The sequence below is a fragment of the Anabrus simplex genome, chromosome 9, assembly GCF_040414725.1.
Source record: "Anabrus simplex isolate iqAnaSimp1 chromosome 9, ASM4041472v1, whole genome shotgun sequence".
NCBI classification, from domain to species: domain Eukaryota; kingdom Metazoa; phylum Arthropoda; class Insecta; order Orthoptera; family Tettigoniidae; genus Anabrus; species Anabrus simplex.
Genome location: NC_090273.1, coordinates 61,438,247 through 61,463,372, shown reverse-complemented (window position 1 = coordinate 61,463,372; position 25,126 = coordinate 61,438,247). Strand labels below are relative to the sequence as shown.

The following is a 25,126-nucleotide window of genomic DNA, read 5'->3' as shown; positions in this document are numbered from 1 at the left end:
GGTTCGACAAGTGATTTTCCTGAATTTGCAACGGAATTCAGTAGGTAGTAGTCAGTAGGTAGTAATATTCGGTCTTTCAAATTTAAAAGGTTAGCCCGATTTTTTCAAATTACAACGGAATTCTGGGCTTTTATATGCAACATTGGATGAGTGGTACAACAGCTTGTTTCGTAGCCGAAATAGCGCAGCTGGGAGAGCGTTACACTGAAGATCAAAGGTCCCTGGTTCGATCCCGCGTTTCGGCAGTAAGTTTTGGTCAAATTACGACGGAATTCGGTAGGTTGTAGCCAGTAGGAAGTAATATTCGTTCTTTGATTGTTAAATTTTTAGCGAAAATTTGGTCAAATTACAATGATTTCCACGTATGATGAGTACTACGATGGCTTCGTCAGTAGCCGAAATAGCTCAACTGGGAGAGCGTTAGACTGAAGATCTAAAGGTCCCTGGTTCGATCCCGGGTTTCGGCAGGAATTTTTGTTCAAATTACGACGGAATTCTTTAGGTTGTAGCCAGTAGGAAGTAATATTCGTTCTTTGATCATCATCATCATCATCTGTTTACCCTCCAGGTTCGGTTTTTCCCTCGGACTCAGCGAGGGATCCCACCTCTACCGCCTCAAGGGCAGTGTCCTGGAGCTTCAGACTCTTGGTCGGGGATACAACTGGGGAGAATGGCCAGTACCTCGCCCAGGGGGCCTCACCTGCCATGCGGAACAGGGGCCTTGTGGAGGGATGGGAAGATTGGAAGGGATAGACAAGGAAGAGGGAAGGAAGCGGCCGTGGCCTTAAGTTAGGAACCATCCCGGCATTCGCCTGGAGGAGAAGTGGGAAACCACGGAAAACCACTTCGAGGATGGCTGAGGTGGGAATCGAACCCACCTCTACTCAGTTGACCTCCCGAGGCTGAGTGGACCCCGTTCCAGCCCTCGTACCACTTTTCAAATTTTCGTGGCAGAGTCGGGAATCGAACCCGGACCTCCGGGGGTGGCAGCTAATCGCGCTAACAACTACACCACAGAGGCGGACCGTTCTTTGATTGGAAATTTTTAGCGTAAGTTTGGTCAAATTACAATGATTTCTACGTATGATGAGTAGTACAGTGGCTCCGTCAGAAACCGAGATAGCTCAGCTGGGAGAGCGTTAGACTGAAGAGCTGAAGGTCCCTGGTTCGATCCCGGGTTTCGGCAGGAAGTTTTGGTCAAATTACAACGTAATTCTGTATGTAGCAGCAGCAGTAGGTGGTGATATTCTTTCTTTGAATGCTCGAAGCTTGTCGTAAATTTGGTCAAATTAAATCGGAATTCTAGGCTTATATACTCTACGTTGTATGACTGGCACTATGCCTTCCCTCGCAACCGAAATAGCTCAGCTAGGAGCGTGTTGTGCTGAAGATCCAATGGTCCCTGGTCCGAGCGCGGGGTTCGACAAGTGATTTTCCTGAATTTGCAGCGGAATTCAGTAGGTAGTAGTCAGTAGGTAGTAATAATCGGTCCTTCAAATTTAAAAGGTTAGCCCGATTTTTTCAAATTAGAACGGAATTCTAGGCTTTTATATCCAACATTGGATGAGTGGAACAACAGCCTGTTTCGTAGCCGAAATAGCTCAGCTGGGAGAGCGTTAGACTGAAGATCTAAAGGTCCCTGGTTCGATCCCGAGTTTCGGCAGGTAATTTTGGTCAAATTTCAACGCAATTCTGTAGGTAGCAGCCGTACGTGGTAATATTCTTTCTTTGAATGCCCGAAGCTCGGCGTAAATTTGCTCAAATTAAATCGGAATTCTACGATTTTATATGCAACATTGGGTGAGTGGTACAAGGTCTTCGTTTGTACCCGAAATAGCTTAGCTGGGAGAGCGTTAATCAGAAGAACTAATTGTCCCTGGTTCGATCCCGGGTTTCGGCAGGTATTCGTGTCTATTTGCAACGTAGTTCAGTAGGTAGCATCCAGTGGAAAGCAATATTCGTTCTTAGATTGTTAAAAGTTTAGCAAAAATTTGGTCAAATTACAATGATTTCCACGTTTGATGAATAGTACAATGGCTTCGTCAGTAGCCAAAATAGCTCAGCTGGGAGAGCGTTAGACTATAGATGTGAAGGACCCTGGTTCGATCCCGGGTTTCGGCAGGAATTCGTGTCAATTTGCAATGTAGTTCAGTAGGTAGCATCCAGTGGGAAGTAATATTCGTTGTTTGATTTTTAATTATTTAGCGTAAATTTGGTCAAATTACAAAGGAATTCCACGTTTGATGAGTGGTACAATGGGTTTGCTAGTAGCCGAAATAGCTCAGCTGGGAGAGCGTTAGACTGAAGATCTAAACGTCCCTGGTTCGATCCCGGGTTTCGGCAGGAAGTTTTGGTCAAATTTCAACGCAATTCTGTACGTAGCAGCCGTACGTGGTAATATTCTTTCTTTCAATGCCCGAAGCTTAGCGTAAATTTGGTCAAATTAAATCGGAATTCTACGATTTTATATGCAACATTGGGTGAGTGGTACAAGGTCTTCGTTTGTACCCGAAATAGCTTAGCTGGGAGAGCGTTATCTGAAGAACTAATGGTCCCAGGTTTCGGCAGGAAATCGTGTCAATTTGCAACGTAGTTCATTAGGTAGCATCCAGTCGAAAGCAATATTCGTTCTTTTATTGTTAATTATTTAGCGTAAATTTGGTCAAATTACAAAGGAATTCCACGTTTGATGAGTGGTACAATGGGTTTGCTAGTAGCCGAAATAACTCAACTGGGCGAGCGTTAGACTGAAGATCTAAAGGTCCCTGGTTCGATCCCGGGTTTCGGCAGGAAGTTTTGGTCAAATTACAACGTAATTCTGTATGTAGCAGCAGTAGGTGGTGATATTCTTTCTTTGAATACTCGAAGCTTGGCGTAAATTTGGTCAAATTAAATCGAAATTCTAGGCTTATATACGCTACGTTATATGACTGGTACTACGTCTTCCCTCGCAAGCGAAATAGCTCAGCTGGGAGAGCGTTAGACTGAAGATCTAAAGGTCCCTGGTTCGATCCCGGGTTTCGGCAGGAAATTTTGGTCAAATTTCGACGCAATTCTGTAGGTAGCAGCCGTACGATGTAATATTCTTTCTTTCAATGCCCGAAGCTTGGCGTAAATTTTGTCAAATTAAATCGGAATTCTACGATTTTATATGCAACATGGGGTGAGTGGTACAAGGTCTTCGTTTGTACCCGAAATAGCTTAGCTGGGAGAGCGTTAATCTGAAGAACTAATGGTCCCAGGTTTCGGCAGGAAATCGTGTCAATTGGCAACGTAGTTCATTAGGTAGCATCCAGTCGAAAGCAATATTCGTTCTTTTATTGTTAATTATTTAGCGTAAATTTGGTCAAATTACAAAGGAATTCCACGTTTGATGAGTGGTACAATAGGTTTGCTAGTAGCCGAAATAGCTCAGCTGGGAGAGCGTTAGACTGAAGATCTGAAGGTCCCTGGTTCGATCCCGGGTTTCGGCAGGAAGTTTTGGTCAAATTACAACGTAATTCTGTATGTAGCAGCAGTAGGTGGTGATATTCTTTCTTTGAATACTCGAAGCTTGGCGTAAATTTGGTCAAATTAAATCGAAATTCTAGGCTTATATACGCTACGTTGTATGACTGGTACTATACCTTCCCAAGCAACCGAAATAGCTCAGCTAGGAGCGTGTTGTACTGAAGATCCAATGGTCCCTGGTCCTAGCCCGGGATTCGACAAGTGATTTTCCTGAATTTGCAACGGAATTCAGTAGGTAGTAGTCAGTAGGTAGTAATACTCGGTCTTTCAAATTTAAAGGGTTAGCCCGATTTTTTCAAATTACAACGGAATTCTAGGCTTTTATATGCAACATTGGATGAGTGGTACAACAGCTTGTTTCGTAGCCGAAATAGCTCAGCTGGGAGAGCGTTAGACTGAAGATCTAAAGGTCCCTGGTTCGATCCCGGGTTTCGGCAGGAAATTTTGGTCAAATTTCAACGCAATTCTGTAGGTAGCAGCCGTACGAGGTAATATTCTTTCTTTGAATGCCCGAAGCTTGGCGTAAATTTGGTCAAATTAAATCGGAATTCTACGATTTTATATGCAACATTGGGTGAGTGGTACAAGGTCTTCGTTTGTACCCGAAATAGCTTAGCTGGGAGAGCGTTAATCTGAAGAACTAATGGTCCCAGGTTTCGGCAGGAAATCGTGTCAATTTGCAACGTAGTTCATTAGGTAGCATCCAGTCGAAAGCAATATTCGTTCTTTTATTGTTAATTATTTAGCGTAAATTTGGTCAAATTACAAAGGAATTCCACGTTTGATGAGTGGTACAATGGGTTTGCTAATAGCCGAAATAGCTCAGCTGGGAGAGCGTTAGACTGAAGATCAAAAGGTCCCTGGTTCGATCCCGGGTTTCGGCAGGAAGTTTTGGTCAAATTACAACGTAATTCTGTATGTAGCAGCAGTAGGTGGTGATATTCTTTCTTTGAATACTCGAGGCTTGGCGTAAATTTGGTCAAATTAAATCGGAATTCTAGGCTTATATACGCTACGTTGTATGACTGGTACTATGTCTTCCCTCGCAACCGAAATAGCTCAGTTAGGAGCGTGTTGTGCTGAAGATCCAATGGTCCCTGGTCCGAGCCCGGGGTTCGACAAGTGATTTTCCTGAATTTGCAACGGAAATCAGTAGGCAGTAGTCAGTAGGTAGTAATACTCGGTCTTTCAAATTTAAAAGATTAGCCCGATTTTTTCAAATTACAACGGTATTCTAGGCTTTTATATGCAACATTGGATGAGTGGTACAACAGCTTGTTTCGTAGCCGAAATAGCTCAGCTGGGAAAGCGTTAGACTGAAGATCTAAAGGTCCCTGGTTCGATCCCGGGTTTCGGCAGGAAGTTTTGGTCAAATGTCAACGCAATTCTGTAGGTAGCAGCCGTACGTGGCAATATTCTTTCTCTGAATGCTCGAAGCTTGTCGTAAATTTGGTCAGATTAAATCGTAATTCTAGGCTCATATACGCTACGTTGTATGAATGGTACTGCGCCTTCCCCCGCAGCCGAAATAGCTCAGCTAGGAGCGTGTTGTGCTGAAGATCCAATGGTCCCTGGTCCGAGCCCGGGGTTCGACAAGTGATTTTCCTGAATTTGCAACGGAATTCAGTAGGTAGTAGTCAGTAGGTAGTAATATTCGGTCTTTCAAATTTAAAAGTTTAGCCCGATTTTTTCAAATTACAACGGAATTCTGGGCTTTTATATGCAACATTGGATGAGTGGTACAACAGCTTGTTTCGTAGCCGAAATAGCGCAGCTGGGAGAGCGTTAGACTGAAGATCTAAAGGTCCCTGGTTCGATCCCGGGTTTCGGCAGGAAGTTTTGGTCAAATTTCAACGCAATTCTGTACGTAGCAGCCGTACGTGGTAATATTCTTTCTTTCAATGCCCGAAGCTTGGCGTAAATTTGGTCAAATTAAATCGGAATTCTACGATTTTATATGCAACACGGGGTGAGTGGTACAAGGTCTTCGTTTGTACCCGAAATAGCTTAGCTGGGAGAGCGTTAATCTGAAGAACTAATGGTCCCAGGTTTCGGCAGGAAATCGTGTCAATTTGCTACGTAGTTCATTAGGTAGCATCCAGTCGAAAGCAATATTCGTTCTTTTATTGTTAATTATTTAGCGTAAATTTGGTCAAATTACAAAGGAATTCCACGTTTGATGAGTGGTACAATGGGTTTGCTAGTAGCCGAAATAGCTCAGCTGGGCGAGCGTTAGACTGAAGATCTAAAGGTCCCTGGTTCGATCCCGGGTTTCGGCAGGAAGTTTTGGTCAAATTACAACGTAATTCTGTATGTAGCAGCAGTAGGTGGTGATATTCTTTCTTTGAATACTCGAAGCTTGGCGTAAATTTGGTCAAATTAAATCGAAATTCTAGGCTTATATACGCTACGTTGTATGACTGGTACTACGTCTTCCCTCGCAAGCGAAATAGCTCAGTTAGGAGCGTGTTGTACTGAAGATCCAATGGTCCCTGGGTGAGCCCGGGGTTCGACAAGTGATTTTCCTGAATTTGCAACGGAATTCAGTAGGTAGTAGTCAGTAGGTAGTAATACTCGGTCTTTCAAATTTAAAAGGTTAGCCCGATTTTTTCAAATTACAACGGAATTCTAGGCTTTTATATGCAACATTGGATGAGTGGTACAACAGCTTGTTTCGTAGCCGAAATAGCTCAGCTGGGAGAGCGTTGACTGAAGATCTAAAGGTCCCTGGTTCGATCCCGGGTTTCGGCAGGAAATTTTGGTCAAATTTCAACGCATTTCTGTAGGTAGCAGCCGTACGAGGTAATATTCTTTCTTTGAATGCCCGAAGCTTGGCGTAAATTTGGTCAAATGAAATCGGAATTCTACGATTTTATATGCAACATTGGGTGAGTGGTACAAGGTCTTCGTTTGTACCCGAAATAGCTTAGCTGGGAGAGCGTTAATCTGAAGAACTAATGGTCCCAGGTTTCGGCAGGAAATCGTGTCAATTTGCAACGTAGTTCATTAGGTAGCATCCAGTCGAAAGCAATATTCGTTCTTTTATTGTTAATTATTTAGCGTAAATTTGGTCAAATTACAAAGGAATTCCACGTTTGATGAGTGGTACAATGGGTTTGCTAGTAGCCGAAATAGCTCAGCTGGGAGAGCGTTAGACTGAAGATCTAAAGGTCCCTGGTTCGATCCCGGGTTTCGGCAGGAAGTTTTGGTCAAATTACAACGTAATTCTGTATTTAGCAGCAGTAGGTGGTGATATTCTTTCTTTGAATACTCGAAGCTTGGCGTAAATTTGGTCAAATTAAATCGGAATTCTAGGCTTATATACGCTACGTTATATGACTGGTACTATGTCTTCCCTCGCAACCGAAATAGCTCAGTTAGGAGCGTGTTGTGCTGAAGATCCAATGGTCCCTGGTCCGAGCCCGGGGTTCGACAAGTGATTTTCCTGAATTTGCAACGGAATTCAGTAGGTAGTAGTCAGTAGGTAGTAATACTCGGTCTTTCAAATTTAAAAAGTTAGCCCGATTTTTTCAAATTGCAACGGTATTCTAGGCTTTTATATGCAACATTGGATGAGTGGTACAACAGCTTGTTTCGTAGCCGAAATAGCTCAGCTGGGAGAGCGTTAGACTGAAGATCTAAAGGTCCCTGGTTCGATCCCGGGTTTCGGCAGGAAGTTTTGGTCAAATGTCAACGCAATTCTGTAGGTAGCAGCCGTACGTGGTTATATTCTTTCTCTGAATGCTCGAAGCTTGTCGTAAATTTGGTCAGATTAAATCGTAATTCTAGGCTTATATACGCTACGTTGTATGAATGGTACTGTGCCTTCCCCCGCAGCCGAAATAGCTCAGCTAGGAGCGTGTTGTGCTGAAGATCCAATGGTCCCTGGTCCGAGCCCGGGGTTCGACAAGTGATTTTCCTGAATTTGCAACGGAATTCAGTAGGTAGTAGTCAGTAGGTAGTAATATTCGGTCTTTCAAATTTAAAAGGTTAGCCCGATTTTTTCAAATTACAACGGAATTCTAGGCTTTTATATGCAACATTGGATGAGTGGTACAACAGCTTGTTTCGTAGCCGAAATAGCTCAGCTGGGAGAGCGTTAGACTGAAGATCTAAAGGTCCCTGGTTCGATCCCGGGTTTCGGCAGGAAGTTTTGGACAAATTTCAACGTAATTCTGTACGTAGCAGCCGTACGTGGTAATATTCTTTCTTTGAATGCTCGAAGCTTGGCGTAAATTTGGTCAAATTAAATCGGAATAAACCGATTTTATATGCAACATTGGATGAGTGGTACAAGGTCTTCGTTTGTACCCGAAATAGCTTAGCTGGGAGAGCGTTAAATCTGAAGAACTAATGGTCCCTGGTTCGATCCCGGGTTTCGGCAGGAATTCGCGTCAATTTGCAACGTAGTTCAGTAGGTAGCATCCAGTGGGAAGTAATATTCGTTCTTTGAATGTTAATTAATTAGCGTCAATTTGGTCAAATTACAAGGGAATACCACGTTTGATGAGTGGTACAATGGCTTTGTTAGTTGCCGAAATAGCTCAGCTGGGAGAGCGTTAGACTGAAGATCTAAAGGCCCCTGGTTCGATCCCGGGTTTCGGCAGGGAGTTTTGGTCAAATTACAACGCAATTCTGTATGTAGCAGCAGTAGGTGGTAATATTCTTTCTTTGAATTCTCGAAGCTTGGCGTGAATTTGGTCAAATTAAATCGGAATTCTAGGCTTATATACGTTACGTTGTATGACTGGTACCATGTCTTCCCTCGCAACCGAAATAACTCAGCTAAGAGTGTGTTGTGCTGAAGATCCGATGGTCCCTGGTCTGAGCCCGGGGTTCGACAAGTGATTTTCCTGAATTTGCAACGGAATTCAGTAGGTAGTAGTCGGTAGGTTGTAATATTCGTTTTTTCAAATTTAGAAGGTTGGCCCGATTTTTTCAAATTACAACGGATTTCACGGCTTTTATATGCAAAATTGGATGAGTGGTACAACAGCTCGTTTCGTAGCCGAAATAGCTCAGCTGGGAGAGCGTTAGACTGAAGATCTAAAGGTCCCTGGTTAGATCCCGGGTTTCGGCAGGAAGTTTTGTTCAAATTACGACGGAACTCTTTAGGTTGTAGCGAGTAGGAAGTAATATTCGTTCTTTGATTGGTAATTATTTAGCGAAAATTTGGTCAAATTACAATTATTTCCACGTATGATGAGTAGTACAACGGCTCCGTTAGTAGCCGAAGTAGCTCAGGTGGGAGAGCGTTAGACTGAAGATCTAAAAGTCCCTGGTTCGATCCCGGGTTTCGGCAGGAAGTTTTGGTCAAATTACAACGTAATTCTGTATGTAGCTGCAGTAGATGGTGATATTCTTTCTTTGAATGTTCGAAGCTTGTCGTAAATTTGGTCAAATTAAATCGGAATTCTAGGCTTATATACGCTACGTTGTATGACTGGTACTATGCCTTCCCTCGCAACCGAAATAGCTCAGCTAGGAGCGTGTTGTGCTGAAGATCCAATGGTCCCTGGTCCGAGCCCGGGGTTCGACAAGTGATTTTCCTGAATTTGCAGCGGAATTTAGTAGGTAGTAGTCAGTAGTAATAATCGGTTCTTCAAATTTAAAAGGTTAGCCCGATTTATTCAAATTACAACGGAATTCTGGGCTTTTATATCCAACATTGAATGAGTGGACAACGGCTTGTTTCGTAGCCGAAATAGCTCAGCTGGGAGAGCGTTAGACTGAAGATCTAAAGGTCCCTGGTTCGATCCCGGGTTTCGGCAGGGAGTTTTGGTCAAATTACAACGTAATTCCGTATGTAGCAGCAGTAGGTGGCGATATTCTTTCCTTGAATGCTCGAAGCTTGGCGTAAATTTGGTCAAATTAAATCGGAATATACCGATTTTATATGCAACATTGGATGAGTGGTACAAGGTCTACGTTTGTACCCGAATTAGCTTAGCTGGGAGAGCGTTAAATCTGAAGAACTAATGGTCGCTGGTTCGATCCCGGGTTTCGGCAGGAATTCGCATCAATTTGCAACATAGTTCAGTAGGTAGCATCCAGTGGGAAGTAATATTCGTTCTTTGATTGTTAAATATTTAGCGTAAATTTGGTCAAATTACAAGGGAATACCACGTTTGATGAGTGGTACAATGGCTTCGTCAGTTGCCGAAATAGCTCAGCTGGGAGAGCGTTAGACTGAAGATCTAAAGGTCCCCGGTTCGATCCCGGGTTTCGGCAGGAAGTTTTGGTCATATTACAACGTAATTCTGTATGTAGCAGCAGTAGGTGGTGATATTCTTTCTTTGAATGCTCGAAGCTTGTCGTAAATTTGGTCAAATTAAATCGGAATTCTAGGCTTATATACGCTACGTTGTATGACAGGTACTGTGCCTTCCCCCGCAGCCGAAATAGCTCAGCTAGGAGCGTGTTGTACTGAAGATCCAATGGTCCCTGGTCCGAGCCCGGGGTTCGACAAGTGATTTTCCTGAATTTGCAACGGAATTCAGTAGGTAGTAGTCAGTAGGTAGTAATATTCGGTCTTTCAAATTTAAAAGGTTAGCCCGATTTTTTCAAATTACAACGGAATTCTGGGCTTTTATATGCAACATTGGATGAGTGGTACAACAGCTTGTTCATCATCATCATCTGTTTACCCTCCAGGGTCGGCTTTTCCCTCGGACACAGCGAGGGATCCCACCTCTACCGCCTCAAGGGCAGTGTCCTGGAGCTTCAGACTCTTGGTCGGGGATACAACTGGGGAGAATGACCAGTACCTCGCCCAGGCGGCCTCACCTGCTATGCTGAACAGGGGCCTTGTGGAGGGATGGGAAGATTTGAAGGGATAGGCAAGGAAGAGGGAAGGAAGCGGGAAGGAAGCGGCCGTGGCCTTATGTTAGGTACCATCCCGGCATTCGCCTGGAGGAGAAGTGGGAAACCACGGAAAACCACTTCCAGGATGGCTGAGGTGGGAATCGAACCCACCTCTACTCAGTTGACCTCCCGAGGCTGAGTGGACCCCGTTCCAGCCCTCATACCACTTTTCAAATTTCATGGCAGAGCCGGGAATCGAACCCGGGCCTCCGGGGGTGGCAGCTAATCACGCTAACCACTACACCACAGAGGCGGACACAACAGCTTGTTTCGTAGCCGAAATAGCGCAGCTGGGAGAGCGTTACACTGAAGATCTAAAGGTCCCTGGTTCGATCCCGCGTTTCGGCAGTAAGTTTTGGTCAAATTACGACGGAATTCGGTAGGTTGTAGCCAGTAGGAAGTAATATTCGTTCTTTGATTGTTAAAATTTTAGCGAAAATTTGGTCAAATTACAATGATTTCCACGTACGATGAGTAGTACAATGGCTTCGTCAGTAGCCAAAATAGCTCAGCTGGGAGAGCGTTAGACTATAGATGTGAAGGACCCTGGTTCGATCCCGGGTTTCGGCAGGAATTCGTGTCAATTTGCAATGTAGTTCAGTAGGTAGCATCCAGTGGGAAGTAATATTCGTTGTTTGATTTTTAATTATTTAGCGTAAATTTGGTCAAATTACAAAGGAATTCCACGTTTGATGAGTGGTACAATGGGTTTGCTAGTAGCCGAAATAGCTCAGCTGGGAGAGCGTTAGACTGAAGATCTAAAGGTCCCTGGTTCGATCCCGGGTTTCGGCAGGAAGTTTTGGTCAAATTTCAACGCAATTCTGTACGTAGCAGCCGTACGTGGTAATATTCTTTCTTTCAATGCCCGAAGCTTAGCGTAAATTTGGTCAAATTAAATCGGAATTCTACGATTTTATATGCAACACGGGGTGAGTGGTACAAGGTCATCGTTTGTACCCGAAATAGCTTAGCTGGGAGAGCGTTAGTCTGAAGAACTAATGGTCCCAGGTTTCGGCAGGAAATCGTGTCAATTTGCAACGTAGTTCATTAGGTAGCATCCAGTCGAAAGCAATATTCGTTCTTTTATTGTTAATTATTTAGCGTAAATTTGGTTAAATTGCAAAGGAATTCCAAGTTTGATGAGTGGTACAATGGGTTTGCTAGTAGCCGAAATAGCTCAGCTGGGCGAGCGTTAGACTGAAGATCTGAAGGTCCCTGGTTCGATCCCGGGTTTCGGCAGGAAGTTTTGGTCAAATTACAACGTAATTCTGTATGTAGCAGCAGTAGGTGGTGATATTCTTTCTTTGAATACTCGAAGCTTGGCGTAAATTTGGTCAAATTAAATCGAAATTCTAGGCTTATATACGCTACGTTGTATGACTGGTACTACGTCTTCCCTCGCAAGCGAAATAGCTCAGTTAGGAGCGTGTTGTACTGAAGATCCAATGGTCCCTGGTCCGAGCCCGGGGTTCGGCAAGTGATTTTCCTGAATTTGCAACGGAATTCAGTAGGTAGTAGTCAGTAGGTAGTAATACTCGGTCTTTCAAATTTAAAGGGTTAGCCCGATTTTTTCAAATTACAACGGAATTCTAGGCTTTTATATGCAACATTGGATGAGTGGTACAACAGCTTGTTTCGTAGCCGAAATAGCTCAGCTGGGAGAGCGTTAGACTGAAGATCTAAAGGTCCCTGGTTCGATCCCGGGTTTCGGCAGGAAATTTTGGTCAAATTTCAACGCAATTCTGTAGGTAGCAGCCGTACGAGGTAATATTCTTTCTTTGAATGCCCGAAGCTTGGCGTAAATTTGGTCAAATTAAATCGGAATTCTACGATTTTATATGCAACATTGGGTGAGTGGTACAAGGTCTTCGTTTGTACCCGAAATAGCTTAGCTGGGAGAGCGTTAATCTGAAGAACTAATGGTCCCAGGTTTCGGCAGGAAATCGTGTCAATTTGCAACGTAGTTCATTAGGTAGCATCCAGTCGAAAGCAATATTCGTTCTTTTATTGTTAATTATTTAGCGTAAATTTGGTCAAATTACAAAGGAATTCCACGTTTGATGAGTGGTACAATGGGTTTGCTAATAGCCGAAATAGCTCAGCTGGGAGAGCGTTAGACTGAAGATCAAAAGGTCCCTGGTTCGATCCCGGGTTTCGGCAGGGAGTTTTGGTCAAATTACAACGTAATTCTGTATGTAGCAGCAGTAGGTGGTGATATTCTTTCTTTGAATACTCGAGGCTTGGCGTAAATTTGGTCAAATTAAATCGGAATTCTAGGCTTATATACGCTACGTTGTATGACTGGTACTATGTCTTCCCTCGCAACCGAAATAGCTCAGTTAGGAGCGTGTTGTGCTGAAGATCCAATGGTCCCTGGTCCGAGCCCGGGGTTCGACAAGTGATTTTCCTGAATTTGCAACGGAAATCAGTAGGCAGTAGTCAGTAGGTAGTAATACTCGGTCTTTCAAATTTAAAAGATTAGCCCGATTTTTTCAAATTACAACGGTATTCTAGGCTTTTATATGCAACATTGGATGAGTGGTACAACAGCTTGTTTCGTAGCCGAAATAGCTCAGCTGGGAAAGCGTTAGACTGAAGATCTAAAGGTCCCTGGTTCGATCCCGGGTTTCGGCAGGAAGTTTTGGTCAAATGTCAACGCAATTCTGTAGGTAGCAGCCGTACGTGGCAATATTCTTTCTCTGAATGCTCGAAGCTTGTCGTAAATTTGGTCAGATTAAATCGTAATTCTAGGCTCATATACGCTACGTTGTATGAATGGTACTGCGCCTTCCCCCGCAGCCGAAATAGCTCAGCTAGGAGCGTGTTGTGCTGAAGATCCAATGGTCCCTGGTCCGAGCCCGGGGTTCGACAAGTGATTTTCCTGAATTTGCAACGGAATTCAGTAGGTAGTAGTCAGTAGGTAGTAATATTCGGTCTTTCAAATTTAAAAGTTTAGCCCGATTTTTTCAAATTACAACGGAATTCTGGGCTTTTATATGCAACATTGGATGAGTGGTACAACAGCTTGTTTCGTAGCCGAAATAGCGCAGCTGGGAGAGCGTTAGACTGAAGATCTAAAGGTCCCTGGTTCGATCCCGGGTTTCGGCAGGAATTTTTGGTCAAATTTCAACGCAATTCTGTACGTAGCAGCCGTACGTGGTAATATTCTTTCTTTCAATGCCCGAAGCTTGGCGTAAATTTGGTCAAATTAAATCGGAATTCTACGATTTTATATGCAACACGGGGTGAGTGGTACAAGGTCTTCGTTTGTACCCGAAATAGCTTAGCTGGGAGAGCGTTAATCTGAAGAACTAATGGTCCCAGGTTTCGGCAGGAAATCGTGTCAATTTGCTACGTAGTTCATTAGGTAGCATCCAGTCGAAAGCAATATTCGTTCTTTTATTGTTAATTATTTAGCGTAAATTTGGTCAAATTACAAAGGAATTCCACGTTTGATGAGTGGTACAATGGGTTTGCTAGTAGCCGAAATAGCTCAGCTGGGCGAGCGTTAGACTGAAGATCTAAAGGTCCCTGGTTCGATCCCGGGTTTCGGCAGGAAGTTTTGGTCAAATTACAACGTAATTCTGTATGTAGCAGCAGTAGGTGGTGATATTCTTTCTTTGAATACTCGAAGCTTGGCGTAAATTTGGTCAAATTAAATCGAAATTCTAGGCTTATATACGCTACGTTGTATGACTGGTACTACGTCTTCCCTCGCAAGCGAAATAGCTCAGTTAGGAGCGTGTTGTACTGAAGATCCAATGGTCCCTGGGTGAGCCCGGGGTTCGACAAGTGATTTTCCTGAATTTGCAACGGAATTCAGTAGGTAGTAGTCAGTAGGTAGTAATACTCGGTCTTTCAAATTTAAAAGGTTAGCCCGATTTTTTCAAATTACAACGGAATTCTAGGCTTTTATATGCAACATTGGATGAGTGGTACAACAGCTTGTTTCGTAGCCGAAATAGCTCAGCTGGGAGAGCGTTGACTGAAGATCTAAAGGTCCCTGGTTCGATCCCGGGTTTCGGCAGGAAATTTTGGTCAAATTTCAACGCATTTCTGTAGGTAGCAGCCGTACGAGGTAATATTCTTTCTTTGAATGCCCGAAGCTTGGCGTAAATTTGGTCAAATGAAATCGGAATTCTACGATTTTATATGCAACATTGGGTGAGTGGTACAAGGTCTTCGTTTGTACCCGAAATAGCTTAGCTGGGAGAGCGTTAATCTGAAGAACTAATGGTCCCAGGTTTCGGCAGGAAATCGTGTCAATTTGCAACGTAGTTCATTAGGTAGCATCCAGTCGAAAGCAATATTCGTTCTTTTATTGTTAATTATTTAGCGTAAATTTGGTCAAATTACAAAGGAATTCCACGTTTGATGAGTGGTACAATGGGTTTGCTAGTAGCCGAAATAGCTCAGCTGGGAGAGCGTTAGACTGAAGATCTAAAGGTCCCTGGTTCGATCCCGGGTTTCGGCAGGAAGTTTTGGTCAAATTACAACGTAATTCTGTATTTAGCAGCAGTAGGTGGTGATATTCTTTCTTTGAATACTCGAAGCTTGGCGTAAATTTGGTCAAATTAAATCGGAATTCTAGGCTTATATACGCTACGTTATATGACTGGTACTATGTCTTCCCTCGCAACCGAAATAGCTCAGTTAGGAGCGTGTTGTGCTGAAGATCCAATGGTCCCTGGTCCGAGCCCGGGGTTCGACAAGTGATTTTCCTGAATTTGCAACGGAATTCAGTAGGTAGTAGTCAGTAGGTAGTAATACTCGGTCTTTCAAATTTAAAAAGTTAGCCCGATTTTTTCAAATTGCAACGGTATTCTAGGCTTTTATATGCAACATTGGATGAGTGGTACAACAGCTTGTTTCGTAGCCGAAATAGCTCAGCTGGGAGAGCGTTAGACTGAAGATCTAAAGGTCCCTGGTTCGATCCCGGGTTTCGGCAGGAAGTTTTGGTCAAATGTCAACGCAATTCTGTAGGTAGCAGCCGTACGTGGTTATATCCTTTCTCTGAATGCTCGAAGCTTGTCGTAAATTTGGTCAGATTAAATCGTAATTCTAGGCTTATATACGCTACGTTGTATGAATGGTACTGTGCCTTCCCCCGCAGCCGAAATAGCTCAGCTAGGAGCGTGTTGTGCTGAAGATCCAATGGTCCCTGGTCCGAGCCCGGGGTTCGACAAGTGATTTTCCTGAATTTGCAACGGAATTCAGTAGGTAGTAGTCAGTAGGTAGTAATATTCGGTCTTTCAAATTTAAAAGGTTAGCCCGATTTTTTCAAATTACAACGGAATTCTAGGCTTTTATATGCAACATTGGATGAGTGGTACAACAGCTTGTTTCGTAGCCGAAATAGCTCAGCTGGGAGAGCGTTAGACTGAAGATCTAAAGGTCCCTGGTTCGATCCCGGGTTTCGGCAGGAAGTTTTGGACAAATTTCAACGTAATTCTGTACGTAGCAGCCGTACGTGGTAATATTCTTTCTTTGAATGCTCGAAGCTTGGCGTAAATTTGGTCAAATTAAATCGGAATAAACCGATTTTATATGCAACATTGGATGAGTGGTACAAGGTCTTCGTTTGTACCCGAAATAGCTTAGCTGGGAGAGCGTTAAATCTGAAGAACTAATGGTCCCTGGTTCGATCCCGGGTTTCGGCAGGAATTCGCGTCAATTTGCAACGTAGTTCAGTAGGTAGCATCCAGTGGGAAGTAATATTCGTTCTTTGAATGTTAATTAATTAGCGTCAATTTGGTCAAATTACAAGGGAATACCACGTTTGATGAGTGGTACAATGGCTTTGTTAGTTGCCGAAATAGCTCAGCTGGGAGAGCGTTAGACTGAAGATCTAAAGGCCCCTGGTTCGATCCCGGGTTTCGGCAGGGAGTTTTGGTCAAATTACAACGCAATTCTGTATGTAGCAGCAGTAGGTGGTAATATTCTTTCTTTGAATGCTCGAAGCTTGGCGTGAATTTGGTCAAATTAAATCGGAATTCTAGGCTTATATACGTTACGTTGTATGACTGGTACCATGTCTTCCCTCGCAACCGAAATAACTCAGCTAAGAGTATGTTGTGCTGAAGATCCGATGGTCCCTGGTCTGAGCCCGGGGTTCGACAAGTGATTTTCCTGAATTTGCAACGGAATTCAGTAGGTAGTAGTCGGTAGGTTGTAATATTCGTTTTTTCAAATTTAGAAGGTTGGCCCGATTTTTTCAAATTACAACGGATTTCACGGCTTTTATATGCAAAATTGGATGAGTGGTACAACAGCTCGTTTCGTAGCCGAAATAGCTCAGCTGGGAGAGCGTTAGACTGAAGATCTAAAGGTCCCTGGTTAGATCCCGGGTTTCGGCAGGAAGTTTTGTTCAAATTACGACGGAACTCTTTAGGTTGTAGCGAGTAGGAAGTAATATTCGTTCTTTGATTGGTAATTATTTAGCGAAAATTTGGTCAAATTACAATTATTTCCACGTATGATGAGTAGTACAACGGCTCCGTTAGTAGCCGAAGTAGCTCAGGTGGGAGAGCGTTAGACTGAAGATCTAAAAGTCCCTGGTTCGATCCCGGGTTTCGGCAGGAAGTTTTGGTCAAATTACAACGTAATTCTGTATGTAGCTGCAGTAGATGGTGATATTCTTTCTTTGAATGTTCGAAGCTTGTCGTAAATTTGGTCAAATTAAATCGGAATTCTAGGCTTATATACGCTACGTTGTATGACTGGTACTATGCCTTCCCTCGCAACCGAAATAGCTCAGCTAGGAGCGTGTTGTGCTGAAGATCCAATGGTCCCTGGTCCGAGCCCGGGGTTCGACAAGTGATTTTCCTGAATTTGCAGCGGAATTTAGTAGGTAGTAGTCAGTAGTAATAATCGGTTCTTCAAATTTAAAAGGTTAGCCCGATTTATTCAAATTACAACGGAATTCTGGGCTTTTATATCCAACATTGAATGAGTGGACAACGGCTTGTTTCGTAGCCGAAATAGCTCAGCTGGGAGAGCGTTAGACTGAAGATCTAAAGGTCCCTGGTTCGATCCCGGGTTTCGGCAGGGAGTTTTGGTCAAATTACAACGTAATTCCGTATGTAGCAGCAGTAGGTGGCGATATTCTTTCCTTGAATGCTCGAAGCTTGGCGTAAATTTGGTCAAATTAAATCGGAATATACCGATTTTATATGCAACATTGGATGAGTGGTACAAGGTCTACGTTTGTACCCGAATTAGCTTAGCTGGGAGAGCGTTAAATCTGAAGAACTAATGGTCGCTGGTTCGATCCCGGGTTTCGGCAGGAATTCGCATCAATTTGCAACATAGTTCAGTAGGTAGCATCCAGTGGGAAGTAATATTCGTTCTTTGATTGTTAAATATTTAGCGTAAATTTGGTCAAATTACAAGGGAATACCACGTTTGATGAGTGGTACAATGGCTTCGTCAGTTGCCGAAATAGCTCAGCTGGGAGAGCGTTAGACTGAAGATCTAAAGGTCCCCGGTTCGATCCCGGGTTTCGGCAGGAAGTTTTGGTCATATTACAACGTAATTCTGTATGTAGCAGCAGTAGGTGGTGATATTCTTTCTTTGAATGCTCGAAGCTTGTCGTAAATTTGGTCAAATTAAATCGGAATTCTAGGCTTATATACGCTACGTTGTATGACAGGTACTGTGCCTTCCCCCGCAGCCGAAATAGCTCAGCTAGGAGCGTGTTGTACTGAAGATCCAATGGTCCCTGGTCCGAGCCCGGGGTTCGACAAGTGATTTTCCTGAATTTGCAACGGAATTCAGTAGGTAGTAGTCAGTAGGTAGTAATATTCGGTCTTTCAAATTTAAAAGGTTAGCCCGATTTTTTCAAATTACAACGGAATTCTGGGCTTTTATATGCAACATTGGATGAGTGGTACAACAGCTTGTTCATCATCATCATCTGTTTACCCTCCAGGGTCGGCTTTTCCCTCGGACACAGCGAGGGATCCCACCTCTACCGCCTCAAGGGCAGTGTCCTGGAGCTTCAGACTCTTGGTCGGGGATACAACTGGGGAGAATGACCAGTACCTCGCCCAGGCGGCCTCACCTGCTATGCTGAACAGGGGCCTTGTGGAGGGATGGGAAGATTTGAAGGGATAGGCAAGGAAGAGGGAAGGAAGCGGGAAGGAAGCGGCCGTGGCCTTATGTTAGGTACCATCCCGGCATTCGCCTGGAGGAGAAGTGGGAAACCACGGAAAACCACTTCCAGGATGGCTGAGGTGGGAATCGAACCCACCTCTACTCAGTTGACCTCCCGAGGCTGAGTGGACCCCGTTCCAGCCCTCATACCACTTTTCAAATTTCATGGCAGAGCCGGGAATCGAACCCGGGCCTCCGGGGGTGGCAGCTAATCACGCTAACCACTACACCACAGAGGCGGACACAACAGCTTGTTTCGTAGCCGAAATAGCGCAGCTGGGAGAGCGTTACACTGAAGATCTAAAGGTCCCTGGTTCGATCCCGCGTTTCGGCAGTAAGTTTTGGTCAAATTACGACGGAATTCGGTAGGTTGTAGCCAGTAGGAAGTAATATTCGTTCTTTGATTGTTAAAATTTTAGCGAAAATTTGGTCAAATTACAATGATTTCCACGTACGATGAGTAGTACAATGGCTTCGTCAGTAGCCAAAATAGCTCAGCTGGGAGAGCGTTAGACTATAGATGTGAAGGACCCTGGTTCGATCCCGGGTTTCGGCAGGAATTCGTGTCAATTTGCAATGTAGTTCAGTAGGTAGCATCCAGTGGGAAGTAATATTCGTTGTTTGATTTTTAATTATTTAGCGTAAATTTGGTCAAATTACAAAGGAATTCCACGTTTGATGAGTGGTACAATGGGTTTGCTAGTAGCCGAAATAGCTCAGCTGGGAGAGCGTTAGACTGAAGATCTAAAGGTCCCTGGTTCGATCCCGGGTTTCGGCAGGAAGTTTTGGTCAAATTTCAACGCAATTCTGTACGTAGCAGCCGTACGTGGTAATATTCTTTCTTTCAATGCCCGAAGCTTAGCGTAAATTTGGTCAAATTAAATCGGAATTCTACGATTTTATATGCAACACGGGGTGAGTGGTACAAGGTCATCGTTTGTACCCGAAATAGCTTAGCTGGGAGAGCGTTAATCTGAAGAACTAATGGTCCCAGGTTTCGGCAGGAAATCGTGTCAATTTGCAACGTAGTTCATTAGGTAGCATCCAGTCGAAAGCAATATTCGTTCTTTTATTGTTAATTATTTAGCGTAAATTTGGTTAAATTGCAAAGGAATTCCAAGTTTGATGAGTGGTACAATGGGTTTGCTAGTAGCCGAAATAGCTCAGCTGGGCGAGCGTTAGACTGAAGATCTGAAGGTCCCTGGTTCGATCCCGGGTTTCGGCAGGAAGTTTTGGTCAAATTACAACGTAATTCTGTATGTAGCAGCAGTAGGTGGTGATATTCTTTCTTTGAATACTCGAAGCTTGGCGTAAATTTGGTCAAATTAAATCGAAATTCTAGGCTTATATACGCTACGTTGTATGACTGGTACTACGTCTTCCCTCGCAAGCGAAATAGCTCAGTTAGGAGCGTGTTGTACTGAAGATCCAATGGTCCCTGGTCCGAGCCCGGGGTTCGGCAAGTGATTTTCCTGAATTTGCAACGGAATTCAGTAGGTAGTAGTCAGTAGGTAGTAATACTCGGTCTTTCAAATTTAAAGGGTTAGCCCGATTTTTTCAAATTACAACGGAATTCTAGGCTTTTATATGCAACATTGGATGAGTGGTACAACAGCTTGTTTCGTAGCCGAAATAGCTCAGCTGGGAGAGCGTTAGACTGAAGATCTAAAGGTCCCTGGTTCGATCCCGGGTTTCGGCAGGAAATTTTGGTCAAATTTCAACGCAATTCTGTAGGTAGCAGCCGTACGAGGTAATATTCTTTCTTTGAATGCCCGAAGCTTGGCGTAAATTTGGTCAAATTAAATCGGAATTCTACGATTTTATATGCAACATTGGGTGAGTGGTACAAGGTCTTCGTTTGTACCCGAAATAGCTTAGCTGGGAGAGCGTTAATCTGAAGAACTAATGGTCCCAGGTTTCGGCAGGAAATCGTGTCAATTTGCAACGTAGTTCATTAGGTAGCATCCAGTCGAAAGCAATATTCGTTCTTTTATTGTTAATTATTTAGCGTAAATTTGGTCAAATTACAAAGGAATTCCACGTTTGATGAGTGGTACAATGGGTTTGCTAATAGCCGAAATAGCTCAGCTGGGAGAGCGTTAGACTGAAGATCAAAAGGTCCCTGGTTCGATCCCGGGTTTCGGCAGGAAGTTTTGGTCAAATTACAACGTAATTCTGTATGTAGCAGCAGTAGGTGGTGATATTCTTTCTTTGAATACTCGAGGCTTGGCGTAAATTTGGTCAAATTAAATCGGAATTCTAGGCTTATATACGCTACGTTGTATGACTGGTACTATGTCTTCCCTCGCAACCGAAATAGCTCAGTTAGGAGCGTGTTGTGCTGAAGATCCAATGGTCCCTGGTCCGAGCCCGGGGTTCGACAAGTGATTTTCCTGAATTTGCAACGGAAATCAGTAGGCAGTAGTCAGTAGGTAGTAATACTCGGTCTTTCAAATTTAAAAGATTAGCCCGATTTTTTCAAATTACAACGGTATTCTAGGCTTTTATATGCAACATTGGATGAGTGGTACAACAGCTTGTTTCGTAGCCGAAATAGCTCAGCTGGGAAAGCGTTAGACTGAAGATCTAAAGGTCCCTGGTTCGATCCCGGGTTTCGGCAGGAAGTTTTGGTCAAATGTCAACGCAATTCTGTAGGTAGCAGCCGTACGTGGCAATATTCTTTCTCTGAATGCTCGAAGCTTGTCGTAAATTTGGTCAGATTAAATCGTAATTCTAGGCTCATATACGCTACGTTGTATGAATGGTACTGCGCCTTCCCCCGCAGCCGAAATAGCTCAGCTAGGAGCGTGTTGTGCTGAAGATCCAATGGTCCCTGGTCCGAGCCCGGGGTTCGACAAGTGATTTTCCTGAATTTGCAACGGAATTCAGTAGGTAGTAGTCAGTAGGTAGTAATATTCGGTCTTTCAAATTTAAAAGTTTAGCCCGATTTTTTCAAATTACAACGGAATTCTGGGCTTTTATATGCAACATTGGATGAGTGGTACAACAGCTTGTTTCGTAGCCGAAATAGCGCAGCTGGGAGAGCGTTAGACTGAAGATCTAAAGGTCCCTGGTTCGATCCCGGGTTTCGGCAGGAAGTTTTGGTCAAATTTCAACGCAATTCTGTACGTAGCAGCCGTACGTGGTAATATTCTTTCTTTCAATGCCCGAAGCTTGGCGTAAATTTGGTCAAATTAAATCGGAATTCTACGATTTTATATGCAACACGGGGTGAGTGGTACAAGGTCTTCGTTTGTACCCGAAATAGCTTAGCTGGGAGAGCGTTAATCTGAAGAACTAATGGTCCCAGGTTTCGGCAGGAAATCGTGTCAATTTGCTACGTAGTTCATTAGGTAGCATCCAGTCGAAAGCAATATTCGTTCTTTTATTGTTAATTATTTAGCGTAAATTTGGTCAAATTACAAAGGAATTCCACGTTTGATGAGTGGTACAATGGGTTTGCTAGTAGCCGAAATAGCTCAGCTGGGCGAGCGTTAGACTGAAGATCTAAAGGTCCCTGGTTCGATCCCGGGTTTCGGCAGGAAGTTTTGGTCAAATTACAACGTAATTCTGTATGTAGCAGCAGTAGGTGGTGATATTCTTTCTTTGAATACTCGAAGCTTGGCGTAAATTTGGTCAAATTAAATCGAAATTCTAGGCTTATATACGCTACGTTGTATGACTGGTACTACGTCTTCCCTCGCAAGCGAAATAGCTCAGTTAGGAGCGTGTTGTACTGAAGATCCAATGGTCCCTGGGTGAGCCCGGGGTTCGACAAGTGATTTTCCTGAATTTGCAACGGAATTCAGTAGGTAGTAGTCAGTAGGTAGTAATACTCGGTCTTTCAAATTTAAAAGGTTAGCCCGATTTTTTCAAATTACAACGGAATTCTAGGCTTTTATATGCAACATTGGATGAGTGGTACAACAGCTTGTTTCGTAGCCGAAATAGCTCAGCTGGGAGAGCGTTGACTGAAGATCTAAAGGTCCCTGGTTCGATCCCGGGTTTCGGCAGGAAATTTTGGTCAAATTTCAACGCATTTCTGTAGGTAGCAGCCGTACGAGGTAATATTCTTTCTTTGAATGCCCGAAGCTTGGCGTAAATTTGGTCAAATGAAATCGGAATTCTACGATTTTATATGCAACATTGGGTGAGTGGTACAAGGTCTTCGTTTGTACCCGAAATAGCTTAGCTGGGAGAGCGTTAATCTGAAGAACTAATGGTCCCAGGTTTCGGCAGGAAATCGTGTCAATTTGCAACGTAGTTCATTAGGTAGCATCCAGTCGAAAGCAATATTCGTTCTTTTATTGTTAATTATTTAGCGTAAATTTGGTCAAATTACAAAGGAATTCCACGTTTGATGAGTGGTACAATGGGTTTGCTAGTAGCCGAAATAGCTCAGCTGGGAGAGCGTTAGACTGAAGATCTAAAGGTCCCTGGTTCGATCCCGGGTTTCGGCAGGAAGTTTTGGTCAAATTACAACGTAATTCTGTATTTAGCAGCAGTAGGTGGTGATATTCTTTCTTTGAATACTCGAAGCTTGGCGTAAATTTGGTCAAATTAAATCGGAATTCTAGGCTTATATACGCTACGTTATATGACTGGTACTATGTCTTCCCTCGCAACCGAAATAGCTCAGTTAGGAGCGTGTTGTGCTGAAGATCCAATGGTCCCTGGTCCGAGCCCGGGGTTCGACAAGTGATTTTCCTGAATTTGCAACGGAATTCAGTAGGTAGTAGTCAGTAGGTAGTAATACTCGGTCTTTCAAATTTAAAAAGTTAGCCCGATTTTTTCAAATTGCAACGGTATTCTAGGCTTTTATATGCAACATTGGATGAGTGGTACAACAGCTTGTTTCGTAGCCGAAATAGCTCAGCTGGGAGAGCGTTAGACTGAAGATCTAAAGGTCCCTGGTTCGATCCCGGGTTTCGGCAGGAAGTTTTGGTCAAATGTCAACGCAATTCTGTAGGTAGCAGCCGTACGTGGTTATATCCTTTCTCTGAATGCTCGAAGCTTGTCGTAAATTTGGTCAGATTAAATCGTAATTCTAGGCTTATATACGCTACGTTGTATGAATGGTACTGTGCCTTCCCCCGCAGCCGAAATAGCTCAGCTAGGAGCGTGTTGTGCTGAAGATCCAATGGTCCCTGGTCCGAGCCCGGGGTTCGACAAGTGATTTTCCTGAATTTGCAACGGAATTCAGTAGGTAGTAGTCAGTAGGTAGTAATATTCGGTCTTTCAAATTTAAAAGGTTAGCCCGATTTTTTCAAATTACAACGGAATTCTAGGCTTTTATATGCAACATTGGATGAGTGGTACAACAGCTTGTTTCGTAGCCGAAATAGCTCAGCTGGGAGAGCGTTAGACTGAAGATCTAAAGGTCCCTGGTTCGATCCCGGGTTTCGGCAGGAAGTTTTGGACAAATTTCAACGTAATTCTGTACGTAGCAGCCGTACGTGGTAATATTCTTTCTTTGAATGCTCGAAGCTTGGCGTAAATTTGGTCAAATTAAATCGGAATAAACCGATTTTATATGCAACATTGGATGAGTGGTACAAGGTCTTCGTTTGTACCCGAAATAGCTTAGCTGGGAGAGCGTTAAATCTGAAGAACTAATGGTCCCTGGTTCGATCCCGGGTTTCGGCAGGAATTCGCGTCAATTTGCAACGTAGTTCAGTAGGTAGCATCCAGTGGGAAGTAATATTCGTTCTTTGAATGTTAATTAATTAGCGTCAATTTGGTCAAATTACAAGGGAATACCACGTTTGATGAGTGGTACAATGGCTTTGTTAGTTGCCGAAATAGCTCAGCTGGGAGAGCGTTAGACTGAAGATCTAAAGGCCCCTGGTTCGATCCCGGGTTTCGGCAGGGAGTTTTGGTCAAATTACAACGCAATTCTGTATGTAGCAGCAGTAGGTGGTAATATTCTTTCTTTGAATGCTCGAAGCTTGGCGTGAATTTGGTCAAATTAAATCGGAATTCTAGGCTTATATACGTTACGTTGTATGACTGGTACCATGTCTTCCCTCGCAACCGAAATAACTCAGCTAAGAGTATGTTGTGCTGAAGATCCGATGGTCCCTGGTCTGAGCCCGGGGTTCGACAAGTGATTTTCCTGAATTTGCAACGGAATTCAGTAGGTAGTAGTCGGTAGGTTGTAATATTCGTTTTTTCAAATTTAGAAGGTTGGCCCGATTTTTTCAAATTACAACGGATTTCACGGCTTTTATATGCAAAATTGGATGAGTGGTACAACAGCTCGTTTCGTAGCCGAAATAGCTCAGCTGGGAGAGCGTTAGACTGAAGATCTAAAGGTCCCTGGTTAGATCCCGGGTTTCGGCAGGAAGTTTTGTTCAAATTACGACGGAACTCTTTAGGTTGTAGCGAGTAGGAAGTAATATTCGTTCTTTGATTGGTAATTATTTAGCGAAAATTTGGTCAAATTACAATTATTTCCACGTATGATGAGTAGTACAACGGCTCCGTTAGTAGCCGAAGTAGCTCAGGTGGGAGAGCGTTAGACTGAAGATCTAAAAGTCCCTGGTTCGATCCCGGGTTTCGGCAGGAAGTTTTGGTCAAATTACAACGTAATTCTGTA

The 25,126-nt window shown here is 43.5% G+C and overlaps 59 non-coding genes across 59 annotated transcripts; all 59 read left to right on the top strand.

The window, feature by feature from the left end:
* Window positions 1–394: 394 nt before the first annotated feature.
* On the top strand, window positions 395–467 carry TRNAF-GAA (transfer RNA phenylalanine (anticodon GAA)). Its single transcript has one exon. It is a non-coding gene; the product is annotated as a tRNA-Phe (tRNA).
* A 646-nt stretch (window positions 468–1,113) lies between these two features.
* Window positions 1,114–1,186, top strand: TRNAF-GAA (transfer RNA phenylalanine (anticodon GAA)). Its single transcript has one exon. It is a non-coding gene; the product is annotated as a tRNA-Phe (tRNA).
* Window positions 1,187–1,590: 404 nt separating this feature from the next.
* On the top strand, window positions 1,591–1,663 carry TRNAF-GAA (transfer RNA phenylalanine (anticodon GAA)). The gene has a single exon. It is a non-coding gene; the product is annotated as a tRNA-Phe (tRNA).
* A 385-nt stretch (window positions 1,664–2,048) lies between these two features.
* TRNAY-AUA (transfer RNA tyrosine (anticodon AUA)) lies at window positions 2,049–2,121 on the top strand. Its single transcript has one exon. It is a non-coding gene; the product is annotated as a tRNA-Tyr (tRNA).
* A 149-nt stretch (window positions 2,122–2,270) lies between these two features.
* TRNAF-GAA (transfer RNA leucine (anticodon GAG)) lies at window positions 2,271–2,343 on the top strand. Its single transcript has one exon. It is a non-coding gene; the product is annotated as a tRNA-Phe (tRNA).
* Window positions 2,344–2,716: 373 nt separating this feature from the next.
* Window positions 2,717–2,789, top strand: TRNAF-GAA (transfer RNA phenylalanine (anticodon GAA)). The gene has a single exon. It is a non-coding gene; the product is annotated as a tRNA-Phe (tRNA).
* Window positions 2,790–2,953: 164 nt separating this feature from the next.
* Window positions 2,954–3,026, top strand: TRNAF-GAA (transfer RNA phenylalanine (anticodon GAA)). Its single transcript has one exon. It is a non-coding gene; the product is annotated as a tRNA-Phe (tRNA).
* A 374-nt stretch (window positions 3,027–3,400) lies between these two features.
* TRNAF-GAA (transfer RNA phenylalanine (anticodon GAA)) lies at window positions 3,401–3,473 on the top strand. The gene has a single exon. It is a non-coding gene; the product is annotated as a tRNA-Phe (tRNA).
* A 401-nt stretch (window positions 3,474–3,874) lies between these two features.
* Window positions 3,875–3,947, top strand: TRNAF-GAA (transfer RNA phenylalanine (anticodon GAA)). Its single transcript has one exon. It is a non-coding gene; the product is annotated as a tRNA-Phe (tRNA).
* Window positions 3,948–4,321: 374 nt separating this feature from the next.
* TRNAF-GAA (transfer RNA phenylalanine (anticodon GAA)) lies at window positions 4,322–4,394 on the top strand. The gene has a single exon. It is a non-coding gene; the product is annotated as a tRNA-Phe (tRNA).
* Window positions 4,395–4,795: 401 nt separating this feature from the next.
* Window positions 4,796–4,868, top strand: TRNAF-GAA (transfer RNA phenylalanine (anticodon GAA)). Its single transcript has one exon. It is a non-coding gene; the product is annotated as a tRNA-Phe (tRNA).
* Window positions 4,869–5,269: 401 nt separating this feature from the next.
* On the top strand, window positions 5,270–5,342 carry TRNAF-GAA (transfer RNA phenylalanine (anticodon GAA)). Its single transcript has one exon. It is a non-coding gene; the product is annotated as a tRNA-Phe (tRNA).
* Window positions 5,343–5,716: 374 nt separating this feature from the next.
* Window positions 5,717–5,789, top strand: TRNAF-GAA (transfer RNA leucine (anticodon GAG)). The gene has a single exon. It is a non-coding gene; the product is annotated as a tRNA-Phe (tRNA).
* Window positions 5,790–6,189: 400 nt separating this feature from the next.
* On the top strand, window positions 6,190–6,261 carry TRNAF-GAA (transfer RNA phenylalanine (anticodon GAA)). The gene has a single exon. It is a non-coding gene; the product is annotated as a tRNA-Phe (tRNA).
* Window positions 6,262–6,635: 374 nt separating this feature from the next.
* TRNAF-GAA (transfer RNA phenylalanine (anticodon GAA)) lies at window positions 6,636–6,708 on the top strand. Its single transcript has one exon. It is a non-coding gene; the product is annotated as a tRNA-Phe (tRNA).
* A 401-nt stretch (window positions 6,709–7,109) lies between these two features.
* Window positions 7,110–7,182, top strand: TRNAF-GAA (transfer RNA phenylalanine (anticodon GAA)). Its single transcript has one exon. It is a non-coding gene; the product is annotated as a tRNA-Phe (tRNA).
* Window positions 7,183–7,583: 401 nt separating this feature from the next.
* Window positions 7,584–7,656, top strand: TRNAF-GAA (transfer RNA phenylalanine (anticodon GAA)). The gene has a single exon. It is a non-coding gene; the product is annotated as a tRNA-Phe (tRNA).
* Window positions 7,657–7,820: 164 nt separating this feature from the next.
* Window positions 7,821–7,894, top strand: TRNAF-GAA (transfer RNA phenylalanine (anticodon GAA)). The gene has a single exon. It is a non-coding gene; the product is annotated as a tRNA-Phe (tRNA).
* Window positions 7,895–8,043: 149 nt separating this feature from the next.
* Window positions 8,044–8,116, top strand: TRNAF-GAA (transfer RNA phenylalanine (anticodon GAA)). The gene has a single exon. It is a non-coding gene; the product is annotated as a tRNA-Phe (tRNA).
* A 401-nt stretch (window positions 8,117–8,517) lies between these two features.
* TRNAF-GAA (transfer RNA leucine (anticodon GAG)) lies at window positions 8,518–8,590 on the top strand. The gene has a single exon. It is a non-coding gene; the product is annotated as a tRNA-Phe (tRNA).
* A 149-nt stretch (window positions 8,591–8,739) lies between these two features.
* On the top strand, window positions 8,740–8,812 carry TRNAF-GAA (transfer RNA leucine (anticodon GAG)). The gene has a single exon. It is a non-coding gene; the product is annotated as a tRNA-Phe (tRNA).
* A 396-nt stretch (window positions 8,813–9,208) lies between these two features.
* On the top strand, window positions 9,209–9,281 carry TRNAF-GAA (transfer RNA phenylalanine (anticodon GAA)). The gene has a single exon. It is a non-coding gene; the product is annotated as a tRNA-Phe (tRNA).
* Window positions 9,282–9,668: 387 nt separating this feature from the next.
* TRNAF-GAA (transfer RNA phenylalanine (anticodon GAA)) lies at window positions 9,669–9,741 on the top strand. The gene has a single exon. It is a non-coding gene; the product is annotated as a tRNA-Phe (tRNA).
* A 908-nt stretch (window positions 9,742–10,649) lies between these two features.
* On the top strand, window positions 10,650–10,722 carry TRNAF-GAA (transfer RNA phenylalanine (anticodon GAA)). The gene has a single exon. It is a non-coding gene; the product is annotated as a tRNA-Phe (tRNA).
* Window positions 10,723–10,871: 149 nt separating this feature from the next.
* On the top strand, window positions 10,872–10,944 carry TRNAY-AUA (transfer RNA tyrosine (anticodon AUA)). Its single transcript has one exon. It is a non-coding gene; the product is annotated as a tRNA-Tyr (tRNA).
* Window positions 10,945–11,093: 149 nt separating this feature from the next.
* On the top strand, window positions 11,094–11,166 carry TRNAF-GAA (transfer RNA phenylalanine (anticodon GAA)). The gene has a single exon. It is a non-coding gene; the product is annotated as a tRNA-Phe (tRNA).
* Window positions 11,167–11,540: 374 nt separating this feature from the next.
* On the top strand, window positions 11,541–11,613 carry TRNAF-GAA (transfer RNA phenylalanine (anticodon GAA)). Its single transcript has one exon. It is a non-coding gene; the product is annotated as a tRNA-Phe (tRNA).
* Window positions 11,614–12,014: 401 nt separating this feature from the next.
* Window positions 12,015–12,087, top strand: TRNAF-GAA (transfer RNA phenylalanine (anticodon GAA)). Its single transcript has one exon. It is a non-coding gene; the product is annotated as a tRNA-Phe (tRNA).
* Window positions 12,088–12,461: 374 nt separating this feature from the next.
* Window positions 12,462–12,534, top strand: TRNAF-GAA (transfer RNA phenylalanine (anticodon GAA)). The gene has a single exon. It is a non-coding gene; the product is annotated as a tRNA-Phe (tRNA).
* A 401-nt stretch (window positions 12,535–12,935) lies between these two features.
* Window positions 12,936–13,008, top strand: TRNAF-GAA (transfer RNA phenylalanine (anticodon GAA)). The gene has a single exon. It is a non-coding gene; the product is annotated as a tRNA-Phe (tRNA).
* A 401-nt stretch (window positions 13,009–13,409) lies between these two features.
* Window positions 13,410–13,482, top strand: TRNAF-GAA (transfer RNA phenylalanine (anticodon GAA)). Its single transcript has one exon. It is a non-coding gene; the product is annotated as a tRNA-Phe (tRNA).
* Window positions 13,483–13,856: 374 nt separating this feature from the next.
* On the top strand, window positions 13,857–13,929 carry TRNAF-GAA (transfer RNA phenylalanine (anticodon GAA)). The gene has a single exon. It is a non-coding gene; the product is annotated as a tRNA-Phe (tRNA).
* Window positions 13,930–14,329: 400 nt separating this feature from the next.
* TRNAF-GAA (transfer RNA phenylalanine (anticodon GAA)) lies at window positions 14,330–14,401 on the top strand. The gene has a single exon. It is a non-coding gene; the product is annotated as a tRNA-Phe (tRNA).
* A 374-nt stretch (window positions 14,402–14,775) lies between these two features.
* On the top strand, window positions 14,776–14,848 carry TRNAF-GAA (transfer RNA phenylalanine (anticodon GAA)). Its single transcript has one exon. It is a non-coding gene; the product is annotated as a tRNA-Phe (tRNA).
* Window positions 14,849–15,249: 401 nt separating this feature from the next.
* Window positions 15,250–15,322, top strand: TRNAF-GAA (transfer RNA phenylalanine (anticodon GAA)). The gene has a single exon. It is a non-coding gene; the product is annotated as a tRNA-Phe (tRNA).
* A 401-nt stretch (window positions 15,323–15,723) lies between these two features.
* On the top strand, window positions 15,724–15,796 carry TRNAF-GAA (transfer RNA phenylalanine (anticodon GAA)). Its single transcript has one exon. It is a non-coding gene; the product is annotated as a tRNA-Phe (tRNA).
* A 164-nt stretch (window positions 15,797–15,960) lies between these two features.
* TRNAF-GAA (transfer RNA phenylalanine (anticodon GAA)) lies at window positions 15,961–16,034 on the top strand. Its single transcript has one exon. It is a non-coding gene; the product is annotated as a tRNA-Phe (tRNA).
* A 149-nt stretch (window positions 16,035–16,183) lies between these two features.
* Window positions 16,184–16,256, top strand: TRNAF-GAA (transfer RNA phenylalanine (anticodon GAA)). The gene has a single exon. It is a non-coding gene; the product is annotated as a tRNA-Phe (tRNA).
* A 401-nt stretch (window positions 16,257–16,657) lies between these two features.
* On the top strand, window positions 16,658–16,730 carry TRNAF-GAA (transfer RNA phenylalanine (anticodon GAA)). Its single transcript has one exon. It is a non-coding gene; the product is annotated as a tRNA-Phe (tRNA).
* A 149-nt stretch (window positions 16,731–16,879) lies between these two features.
* Window positions 16,880–16,952, top strand: TRNAF-GAA (transfer RNA phenylalanine (anticodon GAA)). Its single transcript has one exon. It is a non-coding gene; the product is annotated as a tRNA-Phe (tRNA).
* A 396-nt stretch (window positions 16,953–17,348) lies between these two features.
* Window positions 17,349–17,421, top strand: TRNAF-GAA (transfer RNA phenylalanine (anticodon GAA)). Its single transcript has one exon. It is a non-coding gene; the product is annotated as a tRNA-Phe (tRNA).
* A 387-nt stretch (window positions 17,422–17,808) lies between these two features.
* On the top strand, window positions 17,809–17,881 carry TRNAF-GAA (transfer RNA phenylalanine (anticodon GAA)). Its single transcript has one exon. It is a non-coding gene; the product is annotated as a tRNA-Phe (tRNA).
* A 908-nt stretch (window positions 17,882–18,789) lies between these two features.
* Window positions 18,790–18,862, top strand: TRNAF-GAA (transfer RNA phenylalanine (anticodon GAA)). Its single transcript has one exon. It is a non-coding gene; the product is annotated as a tRNA-Phe (tRNA).
* A 149-nt stretch (window positions 18,863–19,011) lies between these two features.
* Window positions 19,012–19,084, top strand: TRNAY-AUA (transfer RNA tyrosine (anticodon AUA)). The gene has a single exon. It is a non-coding gene; the product is annotated as a tRNA-Tyr (tRNA).
* A 149-nt stretch (window positions 19,085–19,233) lies between these two features.
* Window positions 19,234–19,306, top strand: TRNAF-GAA (transfer RNA phenylalanine (anticodon GAA)). The gene has a single exon. It is a non-coding gene; the product is annotated as a tRNA-Phe (tRNA).
* A 374-nt stretch (window positions 19,307–19,680) lies between these two features.
* TRNAF-GAA (transfer RNA phenylalanine (anticodon GAA)) lies at window positions 19,681–19,753 on the top strand. Its single transcript has one exon. It is a non-coding gene; the product is annotated as a tRNA-Phe (tRNA).
* A 401-nt stretch (window positions 19,754–20,154) lies between these two features.
* On the top strand, window positions 20,155–20,227 carry TRNAF-GAA (transfer RNA phenylalanine (anticodon GAA)). Its single transcript has one exon. It is a non-coding gene; the product is annotated as a tRNA-Phe (tRNA).
* A 374-nt stretch (window positions 20,228–20,601) lies between these two features.
* TRNAF-GAA (transfer RNA phenylalanine (anticodon GAA)) lies at window positions 20,602–20,674 on the top strand. The gene has a single exon. It is a non-coding gene; the product is annotated as a tRNA-Phe (tRNA).
* A 401-nt stretch (window positions 20,675–21,075) lies between these two features.
* TRNAF-GAA (transfer RNA phenylalanine (anticodon GAA)) lies at window positions 21,076–21,148 on the top strand. Its single transcript has one exon. It is a non-coding gene; the product is annotated as a tRNA-Phe (tRNA).
* Window positions 21,149–21,549: 401 nt separating this feature from the next.
* TRNAF-GAA (transfer RNA phenylalanine (anticodon GAA)) lies at window positions 21,550–21,622 on the top strand. Its single transcript has one exon. It is a non-coding gene; the product is annotated as a tRNA-Phe (tRNA).
* Window positions 21,623–21,996: 374 nt separating this feature from the next.
* TRNAF-GAA (transfer RNA phenylalanine (anticodon GAA)) lies at window positions 21,997–22,069 on the top strand. The gene has a single exon. It is a non-coding gene; the product is annotated as a tRNA-Phe (tRNA).
* Window positions 22,070–22,469: 400 nt separating this feature from the next.
* Window positions 22,470–22,541, top strand: TRNAF-GAA (transfer RNA phenylalanine (anticodon GAA)). The gene has a single exon. It is a non-coding gene; the product is annotated as a tRNA-Phe (tRNA).
* A 374-nt stretch (window positions 22,542–22,915) lies between these two features.
* On the top strand, window positions 22,916–22,988 carry TRNAF-GAA (transfer RNA phenylalanine (anticodon GAA)). The gene has a single exon. It is a non-coding gene; the product is annotated as a tRNA-Phe (tRNA).
* Window positions 22,989–23,389: 401 nt separating this feature from the next.
* Window positions 23,390–23,462, top strand: TRNAF-GAA (transfer RNA phenylalanine (anticodon GAA)). The gene has a single exon. It is a non-coding gene; the product is annotated as a tRNA-Phe (tRNA).
* Window positions 23,463–23,863: 401 nt separating this feature from the next.
* On the top strand, window positions 23,864–23,936 carry TRNAF-GAA (transfer RNA phenylalanine (anticodon GAA)). Its single transcript has one exon. It is a non-coding gene; the product is annotated as a tRNA-Phe (tRNA).
* Window positions 23,937–24,100: 164 nt separating this feature from the next.
* Window positions 24,101–24,174, top strand: TRNAF-GAA (transfer RNA phenylalanine (anticodon GAA)). The gene has a single exon. It is a non-coding gene; the product is annotated as a tRNA-Phe (tRNA).
* Window positions 24,175–24,323: 149 nt separating this feature from the next.
* On the top strand, window positions 24,324–24,396 carry TRNAF-GAA (transfer RNA phenylalanine (anticodon GAA)). Its single transcript has one exon. It is a non-coding gene; the product is annotated as a tRNA-Phe (tRNA).
* Window positions 24,397–24,797: 401 nt separating this feature from the next.
* On the top strand, window positions 24,798–24,870 carry TRNAF-GAA (transfer RNA phenylalanine (anticodon GAA)). The gene has a single exon. It is a non-coding gene; the product is annotated as a tRNA-Phe (tRNA).
* Window positions 24,871–25,019: 149 nt separating this feature from the next.
* Window positions 25,020–25,092, top strand: TRNAF-GAA (transfer RNA phenylalanine (anticodon GAA)). The gene has a single exon. It is a non-coding gene; the product is annotated as a tRNA-Phe (tRNA).
* Window positions 25,093–25,126: the final 34 nt, after the last annotated feature.